The 15,180-nt window shown below is 52.3% G+C and overlaps 1 protein-coding gene across 1 annotated transcript in view; it reads left to right on the forward strand.

Moving 5' to 3' along the window:
• The window catches only part of itga9 (integrin, alpha 9), a 936,771-nt gene that overhangs the window by 14,654 nt on the left and 906,937 nt on the right, over positions 1-15,180 (forward strand). The gene's annotated exons all lie outside the window — the stretch shown is intronic.

Genomic DNA, 15,180 nt, shown 5'->3' on the forward strand with positions numbered 1-15,180 from the left:
TGAAAATTGCTAAAAGTTTGGGTCACAAGACGGAGTTGGTCTTATGGCTGGACTAGTAATCCATAGATTTAGGCTAATGTTCTGGGGAGATGGGTTCAAAATTCCACCATAGCCGCTGATGGAATTTTAAATTCAGTTAATAAATCTGGAATTGAAACCAGTAATGATGACCGTGAAACTATCATCGACAGTCGTAAAACACAATTTGTGGCACTGATATACTTTTGGGATAAAAAGTTTCCCACACTTATCTGGTCTGGCCTACATGTGACTCCAGATCCACAGCAATGTGATTGACTCTTTCTAAAAAAATATTTTTATTTTTCTCCTTTTTCGCATTTTCTCCCAAATTTACACCCACCAAGAATAAACAATAATCAGTAATAAACATGTCAATCCCCATATCAATAACAACGATCCCATCCTCCCACCAAACCCCAAACATTCGCCCACATGTTCACATAAACAAATGACAAAAAGGAATCAGGAATCACCCATAGTCACCATTAACACACACAGCCCCCTCCCCCCAATCCTCCAACTAATGTTTGATGTTATCCAGTTCTTGAAAGTGCATAATGAATAATGCCCATGAATTGTAGAACCCCTCCATCCTTTCCCACAGTTCAAACTTAACCTTCGCAAGAGTCAAGAATTCCAACAGGTCCCCCCGCCATGCCAGGGCACAGGGTGGAGAGATTGCTCTCAACCCATCAGGTTCCGTTTTCAGGCGATCAACGAGGTGAAGGCTACAACATCTGCCTCCGCACCTGTTTCCAACCCTGGTTGGTCCGACACCCCAAATATGGCCTCCCGGGGTCCCGGGTCCAGCTTCACGTGCACCACTTTAAAAATTACCCTAAAATCCTCCTTCCGGTAATCCTCCAGCTTTGGACAGGACCAAAACATATGAACGTGATTAGCGGGGGCCCCCCCCCGCAACGTTCACACACATCTTCTACCCCTTCAAAGAATCGGCTCATCCTCGCCCTCATGAGGTGTGTTCTGTATACCACCTTCAGCTGTATCAGCCCCAACCTCGCGCACGAGGTGGAGGCGTTCACTCTCCGGAGCACCGCACACCAGAACCCCTCCGCCATATCCTCTCCCAACTCTTCCTCTCACTTTGCTTTGATCCCTTCCAGTGGTGCCTTCTCCTCCTCCAAAATAGCTCCGTAAACCGCCGACACTACCCCCTTCTCCAGTCCACTTGTCGTCAGCACCTCCTCCAGCAATGTGGAGGCCGGCTCCACCGGGAAGCTCTGTATCTCCTTTCTGGCAAAATCTCGAACCTGCATGTATCTAAACATTTCCGCCTGCTCCAGCCTATACTTCGCTTCCAGCTCCTTCAATCCTGCAAACCGACCCCTAAGAAACACATTTTTTAGTGTCTTAATCCCCTTCTTCCCCTGCCCCGAACCCGAAGTGTTGGCGAAACTGCCTCCAAATTCTCAATGAAGTTATTATTACCGGACTCCCTGAGTATTTCCCCGGGGCTATCGAGAGCGGCGCTGTTGCTAGTGCTTTCAATCCCGACCACCTGCACAAACTCTCCTCCATTCTGACCCACTGGGACCCAGCTCCGCACCTTCTCCACATTCGCCGCCCAGTAGTAATATATCAAGGGTGTCATTCTCCGACCCCCCAGCGGGTAGGAGAATGGCCATTGGCCGCCGTGAATCCCGCCCCTGCCAGTTGCCGAAGTCTCCGGTACCGGAGATTGGGCGGGTGCGGGAATCGGGCCGCGCCGGTTGGCAGGCCACCCCGCTCAATTCTCCGGCCCGGATGGGCCGAAGTCCCGCCGAGAAATTGCCTGTCCCGCCGGCGTAAATGAAAGTAGGTATTTACCGGCGGGACAAGGCGGCGTGGGCGGGCTCCGGGGTCCTGGGGCCCACCGATCCGCGGGCGGGCCTGTGCCGTGGGGGCACTCTTTCCCTTCCGCCTCCGCAACGGCCTCCACCATGGCGGAGGCTGAAGAGACTCTCCCCACTGCGCATGCGCGGGAAACTGTCAGCGGCCGCTGACACTCGTGCGCATGCGCCGCTCGGGGATGTCATTTCCGCGCCAGCTGGCGGCGCAACAAACGCCGTTTCCGCCAGCTGGCGGGGCGGAAATCCCTCCGGCGCCGGCCTAGCCCCTCAATGTCGGGGCTCGAACAAAGTAATAATTTTCTCAATCCCTCTGAAAAAAGCCTTTGGCAGGAAAATCGGGATGTGATTGACTCTTAACTGCTCTCTGAAATGGGTTGCAAACCATTCAGATTCAAAGGCAATTAGGGATGGGCAACAAATGCTGAGCTTGCCAGCACCCCTGTCCGTGAATGAATACAGACAAAATACTCTGGGTTTAAGTTCCATTTCAGAACTTGAGCACAAAACTCCAAGCCAATGCTCCATTGCTATACCGAGCGAGTGTTGTACAGTCAGAGGTTCGTCCTTCAGATGAGATGTTGGACCAGGGCCCTATCTGCCAGTGGGATAGATGGAAAATATTCCATGATATTATTTTGAAAAAGAGCAGGGAAATTATATTAATATTTACCTCACAATCAACTTTAAAGAGTTTGCTGTGTGTATACGTAATTGACTGTGAAGTGCTTTGAGATGTTAAGTGGTAATGGAAAATGCTCGGCGAGATTCTCTGTTTGGGAGACTATGGGTGGGATTCTCGGTACCTGGGATGCCCAGAATGTGTTCCCCGACTGGTTCTCTCCCATCACTCCCGGCACACAGCCCTCTATCCACGACGCTAACACCTTCACTAACAACTTCGCATCCACAACGAAATCAGGCGGTACAAACCACACTGCTCCAGGGCCTTATCCTTTAAAATTTACAAAATGGACACCTGCGACAATGTGGGGGTGGAGCACCTCCCTTACCCTCGACTCATTACACAGCACCACATGCAGGGGCCCCAGCTCTGCACCAAACCTCTCATAGAACTCGACTGGAAACCCACCCGGCCACGGGGCCTTCCCCACCTGCATCGGACTTGCGCAGTTCATCACCTCCCTCAGCCCAATTGGGGCCCCCAGTCCCTGCACCTTCTCCTCTCCCACCCTCGAGAAGTCCAGCCCATCCAAGAACCGCTTCCTATCCACCTCCCTTATCCAACTCATACAGCCTTCTGTAAAAGGCCTCAAATACTCCATTCAACCCCTGTCGGTTTGACACCATCTTGCCCCTCGCACCCTTCACCCTTCCAATTTCCCTTCATAGAATGAATCAAAGAATCATAGAATTTACTGTGCAGAAGGAGGCCATTTGGCCCATTGAGCCTGGCCCTTGGAAAGAGCACCCTACTTAAGTCCACACCTCCACCCTATCCCCGTACCCAATAGCCCCTCCGAACCTTTTTAAGGGCAATTTATCATGGCCAATCCTCCTAACCTGCACATCTTTGGACTGTGAGAGGAAACCGGAGCACCTGGAGGAAACCCACGCAGACACGGGGAGAACGTGCAGACTCCACACAGACAGTGACCCAAGCCTGAAATCGAAACTGGGACCCTGGTGCTGTGAAACAACAGTGCTAACCACTGTGCTACCGTGCCACCCCAAGTAAAGTCGCCGCAGTCCCAGAGCATCATCGGATGCTTTCCCCTTTGAGGGAGAGAGCTGACTGACTGGTGTTGATTTAACCTGAGGGTCCCCACACCTCAGGCGAGAGGCAAGGTTGAGAAAGCGAGGCTTTCATGAATAACCTCAACCGATACTGGAATTGAACCCATGATGTTCGCCTCATTCTGCATCACAAACCAGTTGTCCGGTTAACTGAGCTAAACTGGCCCCTTGTGGCTGCTTGCTTCCAGGTGCGCCAACATCCTGCTCGCTTTTCCCCCATACTCAATGATGCACGATCAATGACCACTAAAGCGAGGTTGTAGTCCAACTGAAGGCTTTAATAAGCTAGATGTTTCCCCCAGCAGCTCAGGTACAGAATGAAGGCTGCTGGGGCGGCACGGGCTCTTATACCCGGCCTAGCAGGGCGGAGCTACCATACAGCTTGACCAATAGGAAGCATACAATTTCTGCCAATGGTGTTCCAGCATTACCAGGTACCGTAATACTTCTACTGCCACATTCACCCCCTGTTAAAAAAGAGTCCAGCGGGGTTGATGGCCTGATACTATAAACATGGCAACATGGTAGAATTAGTTATGGAGGTACCGTAATACCTCCGTACAGTGTTTTGTAACTATTTACAATTCTAGTAACTATTTACAATTTATGATTTAAATTTACAATTTAAAATGAAGCAATCAGTCGATCGGGGGCTCTGGTCGTCCTCTGTGATCATCGGAGCTTCGGTGGTGACTCCGGTGGAGGCCCGGGCGTCTGTGACTCCGGTTGCGTGTCTTCGACACCCCTAGACGGCGCTGGTGGGGAAAATGGTTGACCTGGGAAGGGAGCGCCTGCGGGGTGTGTCGGTGGGTGGGGGGGCCTAGCCGGGGCTGGCAGAAGGACCGATACTCCTGTAAGGTGCCCTGGTGGAGGGGAGGGTGGGACTGGTGGTTGGGGTGTGCGTCGGACTCCGGCGGGCGCCAGGTCTCGTAGGGAGACCGTATCTTGTCGGCCGTCGGGGTACACCACGTAGGTGTACTGGGGGTTAGCGTGGAGAAGATGGATCCTCTCGACCAACGGGTCCGACTTGTGCGCCTGCATGTGTTTCCGGAGCAGGTTGGGTCCGGGAGCTGCTAGCCAGGTCTGAAGCGAGGTCCCAGAGGATGACTTCCTGGGGAAGACAAGGAGACGTTCGTGAGGTGTCTGGTTGGTTGTGGTACAAAGCAGTGACCGGATGGAGTGGAGGGCATCCGGGAGGACTTCCTGCCAGCGGGAGACTGGGAGATTCCTGGACCGTAGGGCCAGTAGGACGGTCTTCCAGACCATTCTGTTCTCCCTCTCTACCTGTCCGTTACTCCGGGGGTTGTAACTGGTCGTCCTGCTCGAGGCGATGCCCTTGCTGAGCAGGAATTGACGCAGTTCGTCGCTCATAAAGGAGGACCCCCAATCACTACGTATGTAGGCGGGGAACCCGAACAGTGCAAAGATGCTATGGAGGGCCTTGATGACGGTGGTTTCAGTCATTCAGTCATGTCGGGGCAGTGGATGGCGAATGGGAACCGGGAGTACTCGTCAATCACGTTCAGGAAGTACGTGTTGCGGTCGGTGGAGGGGAGGGGGCCTTTGAAGTGATTGCTGAGGCATTCAAAGGGACAGGTAACCTCTATCAGGTGTGTTTTCTCTGGCGCAGATTTGGCAGTCCCTGGTGGCTGCCCTGAACCCCTCGATGGAGTAGGGCAGGTTGCGGGTCTTGATAAAGTGGAAGAAGCGAGTGACCCCCGGGTGGCAGAGGTCCTCGTGGAGGGCTCGGAGGCGGTCCACTTGTGCGGTGGCACATGTGCCGTGGGACAGGGCATCAGGAGGCTCGTTTAGCTTCCCGGGACGATACAAGATCTCGTAGTTGTCGGTGGAGAGTTCGATCCTCCACCGCAAGATCTTATCGTATTTTATCTTGCTCCGCTGCGCATTCTCGAACATGAAAGCCACCGACTGTTGGTCAGTGAGGAGAGTGAATCTCCTGCCAGCCAGGTAAGGCCTTCAATGTCGCACAGCTTCTACTAATGCCTGGGCCTCCTTTTCTACTGAGGAGTGGCGGATTTCGGAAGCATGTAGGCCACGTGAGAAAAAGGCCACGGGCCTGCCCGCTTGGTTGAGGGTGGCCGCCAGAGCTACGTCAGACGCGTCGCTCTCGACCTGGAAGGGGAAGGACTCGTCGATGGTGTGCATCGTGGCCTTTGCAACTCCATTTCGCACTACGTAGCCGAGGATGGCTAGGCGGTCGGTGCTAAACACGCATTTATCCTTGTTGTATGTAAGGTTAAGGATCTTTGTGGTCTGGAGGAATTTTCGGAGGTTGGTGTCGTGGTCCTGCTGGTCGTGGCCGCAGATGGTGACATTATCGAGATACGGGAATGTTGCCCGTAAACCGTACCGGTCAACCATTCGGTCCATCTCACGCTGGAAGACCGAGATCCCGTTGGTGACACCGAAGGGAACCCTTAAGTGTTAGAGCTGCCCACCTGCCTCGAAGGCAGTGTATTTGCGGTCACTAGTGCGGATGGGGAGCTGGTGGTAGGCGGACTTGAGATCCACCGTGGAGAAGACCTTGTACTGCGTGATCCTGTTCACCAAGTCGGATATGCGGGGGAGAGGGTACGCGTCCAGCTGCGTAAACCTGTTGATGGTCTGACTGTAGTCGATGACCATCCTATGCTTCTCCCCGGTCTTACCACCATTACTTGAGCTCTCCAGGGACTGTTGCTAGCTTCAATGACTCCTTCCCTCAGTAGCCTGTGGACCTCTGACCTAATAAAGATCCGGTCCTGGGCACTGTACCGTCTGCTCCTGGTGGCGACGGGTTTGCAATCCGGGATGAGGTTCGCAAACAGGGAAGGCGGATCAACCTTAAGGGTCGCGAGGCCGCAGACAGTGAGGAAGGTATAGGGCCGCCGAATTTGAAAGTTAGACTTTGGAGATTACACTGGAAGTCTAAACCTAGGAGTGTGGCCGCGCGGAGGTGGGGAAGGACGTAGAGCCGGCAATTTTTAAACTCCCTTCCCTGGACTGTGAGGTTTGCTACACAAAACCCCTTTATCTCTACTGAGTGGGAACTGGAGGCCAGGGAGATTTTTTGATTAACGGGGTGGACGAGGAGAGAACAGCGCCTTACCGTGTCGGGGTGTATGAAGCTCTCCGTGCTCCCAGAGTCGATTAAGCAGGACATCTCGTGCCTGTTGATAAATACAGTCGTTGTAGCAGTTGAGAGTGTTCGAGGCCGGGACTGATCCAGAGTCACCGAGGCTAATCGCAGCAGTTGAGTGTTCTCTTCGGGCAGTGTGTGGTCAGCCGAGCTGGGGTCCTGGAGGTCCATCCATGATGGCGGCTCCCATTGGTCTCACATGGCCGGGGGTGTACAAAATGGCGGCGCCCATCCATCTAACGTGGCGTCCGCGGGACAAGATGGCGGCGGCCGTGGGCCACACGTGGCCCTGAAGTAGGAAGATGGCGGCGCCCGCTGGCTGCCCGGGGACCGTGGAGAGGTTTGTGGTGGCGGTCCACATTCGCCGCCGGCAACCGCACGGGCCTGGCATACCCCCACAAAATGGCCCTTTTTACCGCATCGCTTGCAGGTGGCTGCGCGGGCCGGGCAGCGCTAGCAGGGGTGCTTGGCCTGCCCGCAAAAGTAGTAGTGGGGCCCCCCGGGGTTGCCAGGCTGCCTTGCAGCACAAGCCTGTGGGGGGATGGGGATGTCTAGGGGCCGGCTGCGGAGGGGTTCCACGCTGCCCAGGGGGCTGCCGTGCGGTCGGGAAAGTAAGCGTGGGCGTTCCTGGAGGCCACATCCAGAGAGCCTGCAAGGGCCCGTGCCTCCTTGTGACCTAGAGTGTCTTTTTCCAGCAATCACTGGCGGATTTGGGAGGACAGCATACCTGCCACGAAAGCATCCCGGACCAAGAGTTCAGTGTGTTCGCTCGCCGAAACTTGCGGGCAGCTGCAGTTTCTCCCCAACACCAGGAATGCATGGTAGAATTCTTCCAGCGATTCCCCAGGGAATTTGTTGCCTCGTCGGTAGCAGATGTCGGTCGTAGACCTGGTTTACCGGGCGAATATAATGTCCTTTTAGTAGCTCTATTGCCGCATCGAAGTCTTCCGCTTCCTCGATGAGGGTGTAAATCTCCGGGCTCACCCTCGAGTGCAGGACTTGCATTTTCTGTTCTCCCGTGGGTGTGTTTTTGGCCGTCCCGAGATAACCTTTAATACACGCCAGCCAGGGCTTGAAGATTGCCGCTGAGTTCGCCACGTGGGGTCTTAGTTGCATCCTTTTAAATCTAGCTTATTAAATTGATGCACGATCAATGACCACTAAGGCGAGGTTGTAGTCCAACTGAAGGCTTTAATAAGCTAGATGTTTCCCCCAGCAGTTAAGGTACAGAATGAAGGCTGCTGGAGCGGCACGGGCATGGGCGCCTAGCAGGGCGGAGCTACCATACAGCTTGACCAATCGGAAGCATACAATTTCTACCAATGGTGTTCCAGCATTACCAGGTACCGTAATACCTCTACTACCACACTCATACCCGCTGACCCTCCGCAATTGCCGACCACCTTGCCTGTAGTCACCAACCCAAACTCCATCTGGAGCCTCGATCTCTCCTTTAATAGCGTCTCCTCTGGCACAACCGAGTACCTCCGGTCTACCCTCAAAGTTTTACCCACTAGCCTCGCTCTCTCCTCTTGTTCCACCTTCTCCCTGTGCAGCCAAATCGAGATGAATTCACCCTTACTGCAGCCTTAAGTAGCTCTCACAGCGTGGAGGGTATGATTTCCCCCGTGTTGTTCAGCTCTACATAGCTTCGATGGCCGCCCCAACCTCTTACACAGCCCCTTATCCGCCAACAATCCCACATTCAACTTCCACTGTTGCTGCTGAACCTCCCCCTGTGACATCTGCAAATCCATCCAGTGTGGTACATGGCCAGGGACCACGATCGCTGAATACTCCGAATCGACTTCCCCCGCCTATAGCACCTTATCCATTACAAAAAGGTTAATCCGGTCGTACACTCGGTGCACATGCGAAAAGTACGAGAACTCCTTTTTCCCCCGGCCTCCCAAACTCCTTTGCCCCCGGCCTCCCAAACTGCCACATGGGGTCCCCTCTGCCCTTTTGCCATAGTCAAAATCTTCAAAGAACTGGGACACGAGCAGTCCAGCCTCGGATCCAGAACTATGTTAAAATCGTCCCTCATTATCAGCCCCTGGGTCCAGAATCTTCCCTAATACCGCCTCAATAAATCCACAATCGTCTCCATTTGGGGCATAAACATTCACCAGAACCACACTAATCACACTAACCACACTAACCACACCACAACCTCCCACTAATTATTAAGTACTGGATGGATTTGCAGGTGGCCCAGGGGGAGGTTCAGCAGCAACTCGCACAGTCCCTTCGCCTGGAGCGATGCCAACCCCTCCGGCGTCCACCTAGCCCCCGGAAGTGCGGAGAAATTCCCGCCGGCGTGGGGACTTAGTCCTGCGAAAGGAGAATCCCGCCCCTCAAGTGTGCGAAACACGCGACCATTTAAACAGCCCATTGAACTCCCGCATGTTCCATGTCACCATGCTCCCTGCACCCTTTCCCTGCCGGTCAGCCATACCCCTTCTTTAGCCAGCTCCCCCGGTCCACATCTCGCTCTTCTCGGGACCCATTCCAAGGTGTCTGCCGCCATCCCTCCCTAACCAACTGCACCACACCCACGTCAGCATCTCTCCCCCCCCCACCCCCACTCCCCATAACCAAACAAGGAACCAACCCATTCCGCTCTTCCCCATACCCTCCTCCTGACAACCATCACTTCACTCCCGTTAACTAGCCCAACCAGCTAGCATGGTGGCCCCTGCCCTGGGCCTCTGGCTACCCCTTATCCCCCCAGTCCACCCTTCAACCCTTATTCCCCAACACATACAAGAAAAATGACACACTTACCCTCTCCGCTCCCCTCTTCGTAATCTTCGCCAATCCACCCACCCTATGAGCCCACACTCCATACTAAACACCACTCCAAAGTTCAATGTCCTCACACTCCTCCCAGTCCATGGTCTTTCATAAAGTCCTTTGCCTCCTCCGGCAAGTCAAAATAGAACTCTTGGTTCTGGTGCGTGACCCACAGACAAGGGGGGTATGGAACCCCAAACTTCACCCCCTTCTTGTAAAGGACCTTGATCCGATTGCAACCGGCCCTCCGCTTGGCAAGTTCCGCTCTCAGATCCTGATAAATTTGCAACTTGTTCTGCTCCCAGGTGGACTTCTTTGTCTGCCTCGCCCACCTCATAATCTTCTCTTTGTTGAGAAAGCTCTGCAGCCTCACCACCATCGCTCTCGGCGGCTGCCCTGCTTACAGCCTCCTTCTCAGCGCCCTGTCCGCTCGATCCATCTTGAGTAGATAGCCCAACATGTTCGTCACATACTTGCTGGCTTGCGCTCCTTCAATACCCTCAGGCATCCCCACGATCCAGAGACTTTGCTTCCTGGAGCGGTTTTCAAGATCCTCCAATTTTCAACAAGGTCAATCGATTACCGTGCTCCCCAATCGAGTCTCCCAACCTCTGGACTGCTAGGCTCTGTGCCTCCTGCCTCTTCTCTACATGCTCAATAACCCCCCTAAGCGGTTCCGCCACCTTAGCCAGGTCCTCTGAGGCCTCCCTCTTTTGCTGCTGGAACAGCACATCCCCACCACTCTCCACCATCTATGAATCTCTCGGTCAAGCTATTGCCTTTTGGTATACTTGTCGCCTGGTAAGCCATAAACCGGTCCCAGCGGTTTAACCGGTCCATTACATTCCTTCAGTACACATGCACCTTTTGTGATCAAACACCCCTCATATTGGGAAAGGAAGGACCAAAAAATTCCACCTTGAGCGGGAGCCATCAAATGTGTGACCACTCACTCCATGGAAACCACCAGAAGTCCCCATTGATTAATTTTTAGTCGTGGGCTGTGAGTGACTGCTTCCACAAAACAGCTGGAGCCTTGACTAATTCATCTCCCTTCATAGATGAGTGATTCTAAGCGCTGAAACCCCAATGTTTACAAACATCAAGCACATCACATGGCTAGCACTGTGGCCTCACAGCGCCACGGCCCCAGGTTTGATTCCCTGCTGGGCCACTGTCTGTGTGGAGTCTGCACGTTCTCCCCGTGTCTGCATGTATTTCCTCCAGGTGTTCCGGTTTCCTCCCACAGTCCAAAGATGTGCAGGTTAGGTGGATTGGTCATGCTAAATTGCCCTTAGTGTCCAAAAAGTTTAGGAGGGGGTATTGGGTTATGGGGATAGGGTGGAAGTAAGGGCTTCAGTGGGTCGGCGCAGACTCGATGGACCGAATGGCCTCCTGCACTGTATGTTCTATGTATCTATTATATATGTATCAAAGGGAAGTAAGTGCATTCCAATCACTAAGTGCATTCCAATCACTCAAGCGTGAGATTGCAATGCACTTACTGTTAAGATCGGGAATTGCGATTGGGTGAAAATCCCACTTGGTCAAAAATGGGATTGGCGCCGCGTGGCAGACTTGTCCCCAGTCTCCGCTCCCATCCCTCTGGCCATAGCAGGCAACACGACCATGCTGGCGGGAACATGCACAGAGCTGATTTGCATTGATTTGAATACAATTAACGGGCTGGAAGCTGGAATCTCCCCATCTCGTTATGCTCTGACCCCATTGGTGGGAACTCCCATCAGGCAGGCTTTGGTTTAAGTATTGCCAAGCACAGTCTTGGAGTGATGGACTGCGAGGGCGTCATGGGGGATAGACCATTGCTCAAGTGCCCCTCTGCCACTGCCAGGCTGCAGAAGGAAGCTCTCCCAAGTGTCCTAGGGATTGGGTGGTCTTGGTGAGTAAGGGGTTGATTCTGGGACCGTCCTCTGGGGTGGGGGTCCCATGTCTGGACTGTCCCTTCCAGCCCTTGGCAACCTAAAGATCACTCCTGGCATGGTGATCTCAGGCAGCCCTCTGTTCAGATTCACCATCCTGGTGTGACCTGTTTAAACTTTGAACTTACCTTCTCACTCTGGACTGCTCGCCCTGACAGCTGGAGAGCAGAGCAGACAGTCTAGTGAGGAATCAAGCGAGGAATACTTTCACCTTCCTCACACTTGCTCTCTCAGTTCTATACTTTTGCTTTCTTACTTGCTTGTGTGAAAAGGTTTGCCCACAATAGTTGTGCCGAGAGGTTACTTAACAGGCTTTAATGTGTAAACTCGACTCCCCCTCCAAACCCCTGAATACACCCCTGACCCAACTTCTCCCCGACCACATCACTGACCCAACCACCTCCCCGACCCCCCTAAATGCAACCCCCCATGACCCTACCCTGGCTAACCCTTGAGCCGTCCCTACCATCCAACCACTCCCATGACCCCCCCTAACTAGCACCCCACCCCCTGGCATTACCATCCTCCAACTCTGCCACTGATTTGATTGGACTTCAGTTGAGGACCAAGATGACAAGCAACAGAATCATCCAGTCGACCAAAGACTGGTAGCTTTACAGGAAATGGAAGCAGCAGCGAGGTGCAGCTTTGCAGGATGCCACACCCGGCACACAGAGTCAACAGGCAGAGGATAAGCTTCCGCAACATGTCGTGTCTGAGGAGGCTCGGAATGCCCTGTCAGGTGGTGACAGACACTTGCAGCCTGTTGGAGAAAGACAAACTGCCAGTTGGGCCTAGTGGCCACACTTTACCAATGGTTCTCAAAGTTATCACCTTTAGCCTCTGGATCCATCCAGGGATCTGCCAGAGACATTTCCAGGATCCCGCTGTCAGAGGCACTCAAGACCGGTGATGAGAATTTTGTCTGCCAACGGCGCAACCTCGCCAACTTTTGTCAGTCAAGAGAGGATAGTGCAGCTGAGACCACAAGCAGATGAGCGATGATCTTATCACATGGCGAGGCAGGCTTGGAGAGCAAGTAGCTGACTTCCATGCCTAAAACCTATCGGTGGGATTCTCCGTCGGCTGACGCCGAAATTGTGAAACGCCATTGGGTGGAGAATAGTTCCGCCGGCAAAATCGTGGCGGGCGCCGATTTGACGCCAAATCACAATTTTTCGTCGCCTTGCCAGTGGCGTCAATGTGTTCCGGAATGCACGTACAGTAAACATCGTTTGCATGTCATTAGCGGGCTTGACCCGGTATTCTCCTGAACCTCTGATGGACCATGTTCCCAATGACGCAGTTCACTTGTGCTTTTAAAAATCGTACAGTGGAAGTTGTGGTGGCTGAGGGAGAGAGAAGGGGTACGGAAAGTGTCCAACATCACCATAGTTTGCTGACAGTTGTGCCGCTGGCCGGGGGGGGTGGCCAGGTGGGGTCGGGATGGACGGGCAGGGATCACAGCCACAAAGACAACCATGCAGCTGCACACGCCGCTGATAGCCCACTGTGAACTCAGGGCCATAGGTCACACAGGTGTCCTCCCCAGGCCATCCCCCCAGCCGACCCATCTGCTGTATGGACGTGCTCCAGCACAACCAGTGCCATCTTATTGGCTGGGATGAGTGTGTCTGCAGAGTGAAGTGTGTATATGCGGTTGCAGCTTGTCAGCCTCCTCAGTGTCAATCAGAAGGACCTGGCGAATCCCGCACCGTTTCCCATTGGAATTGATTGTGTTCCTCGTGGTGTTGGTGCGAGCCCTCCATTGTCACTGAATCAGTCCAGGTTTGGCGTCAGTTTTGTGAAAGTCCATGAGTTGAATCCCGAGTCGGCGCCAACACTTCTCAGGAATGGAGAATCCAGCCCAGATTTCTGTTGTTTGCGGAATGTAGAACCGTGGGGCACAGTGTAGAAAGTAGAGCTATACCTTCCAGTAGTTAAGTTAGGAAACAGTCCTTCTGACAAAAGTAGAAGCATGGAGCTCCGTTTCGCACATGGCAATTAATACTGGATCAATTATTAATTTTCAATGTGAGATTTATAGATTTTTGTTAACACAAGACATTGGGAATATGAAGAAAAGGTGGGTGGTATGTGAAGGTGGATTAACCATGATCTCATTGAATGACGAGGTAGGCTTATGGGTTAAATAGCTGTGTCTATATTCTTAATTCAAACAGACTTGTTCACATATCTAAATATTTATAATTAATAAACAAAAGTCTTCACATAAAGTGAAAACAGAGACTATTTTTAATTCTGCTATGATTTTTCTCCCGGTTTGTTTCGGAGCTATGCTCAGGAGATGAATCTTTGATTCCTGGCGACTTCAGGATGAACTTGGAAGATTGGCAATCATAGTCTGTTCACAAATTGACCACTGTGTTTGTCTACACAACGGTAGTAATAGAGGTCATTCATTGGCTCTGAGGCGCTTTCCAAGGATATGGAATATATTGTATAATACGCACTATACTGTATCATACACAAACCTTCGATGTAGCAGGATAAGTTGATTAGACTGTTGACAAAGGTATGTTGGATACAAGTCTTTATGAATGTATGCAATGGATAAAAGAACAAAGAAGGCATGGTAAACATTTATAAACCATTTGTTAGACCACAACTGGATTATTGTGTCCAATTGGGTAGCATGGTGGCACAGTGGTTAGCACTACCCCCTCACGGTGCCAGGAACCCGGGTTCGACTGTAGCTTGGGTGACCATGTGGAGCTTGCACGTCTCCCCGTGACTGCGTGGGTTTCCTCCCACAGTCCAAAGATGTGCAGGTTAGGTGGGGTTACAGGATATGGGTGGGGGAGTGGGCCTGTGTGGGGTGATCTTTGCGGGGGGGGGGTTGGTACAGATCTGATGGGCTGAAAGGCCTCCCTCTGCACTATATGGATTCTGTAGATTCTATGTATGAATTCTGGGCGTTGCATTTCAGAAAGGATGTCGAGGCTTTGGAGCAGATGCAGAGAGGATTTATTACAATGGCACTGAGGATGAGGGATGTTAGATATATGGAAAGACTAACGAGGGGTGTTACGACTCTCTGGTCTAATGTACGGCCAATTCCAGCCCCACTTGACTCGGGAGTCGCAACACAATTTAAATTAATAAATAATTCTTAGAAAAACACCCATCGTCTTTGATCTTAGCTGCCAAAAACACACACACACATACATACAAGACACAAACAAACGCAGAGGGTAAAAGAGGGGTGTAAAAATAATTATATAAGTAAAAAGGATAAGACTCTTTGTTTTAGGTTGCTGTCTTCTAGCATACCTTCCTTTAGTTTAGAACAAACCGAGTTTATCCAACCTCTTCTCATAGCTAATGCCCTCCATACCAGGGCAACATCCTGGTGAACCTCTTCTGTACCCTCTTCAAAACCTCCACATCCTGCTGGTAGTGTGGCGACCAGAATTCAACACTAAATTCCAAGTGTGGCCTAACTAAGGTTCTGTACAGCTGCAGTATGACTTGCCAATTTTTACATCGGGAAGAAATCTGTCATCCTTACTGGTCGGGCCTGCATGTGATTCTAGATTCACCGTAATGGAGTTCATTCTTAGCGCCCTCTGAAATGGTCGAGCAAGCCATGAAGCTCATTAGAGTTCAAGAGAGACCAGTAAAAATGCTGGCTTTTTGCCAGTGACACCCAAATCCC

Source organism: Scyliorhinus torazame, chromosome 11 (assembly GCF_047496885.1).
Source record: "Scyliorhinus torazame isolate Kashiwa2021f chromosome 11, sScyTor2.1, whole genome shotgun sequence".
Lineage (NCBI taxonomy): Eukaryota > Metazoa > Chordata > Chondrichthyes > Carcharhiniformes > Scyliorhinidae > Scyliorhinus > Scyliorhinus torazame.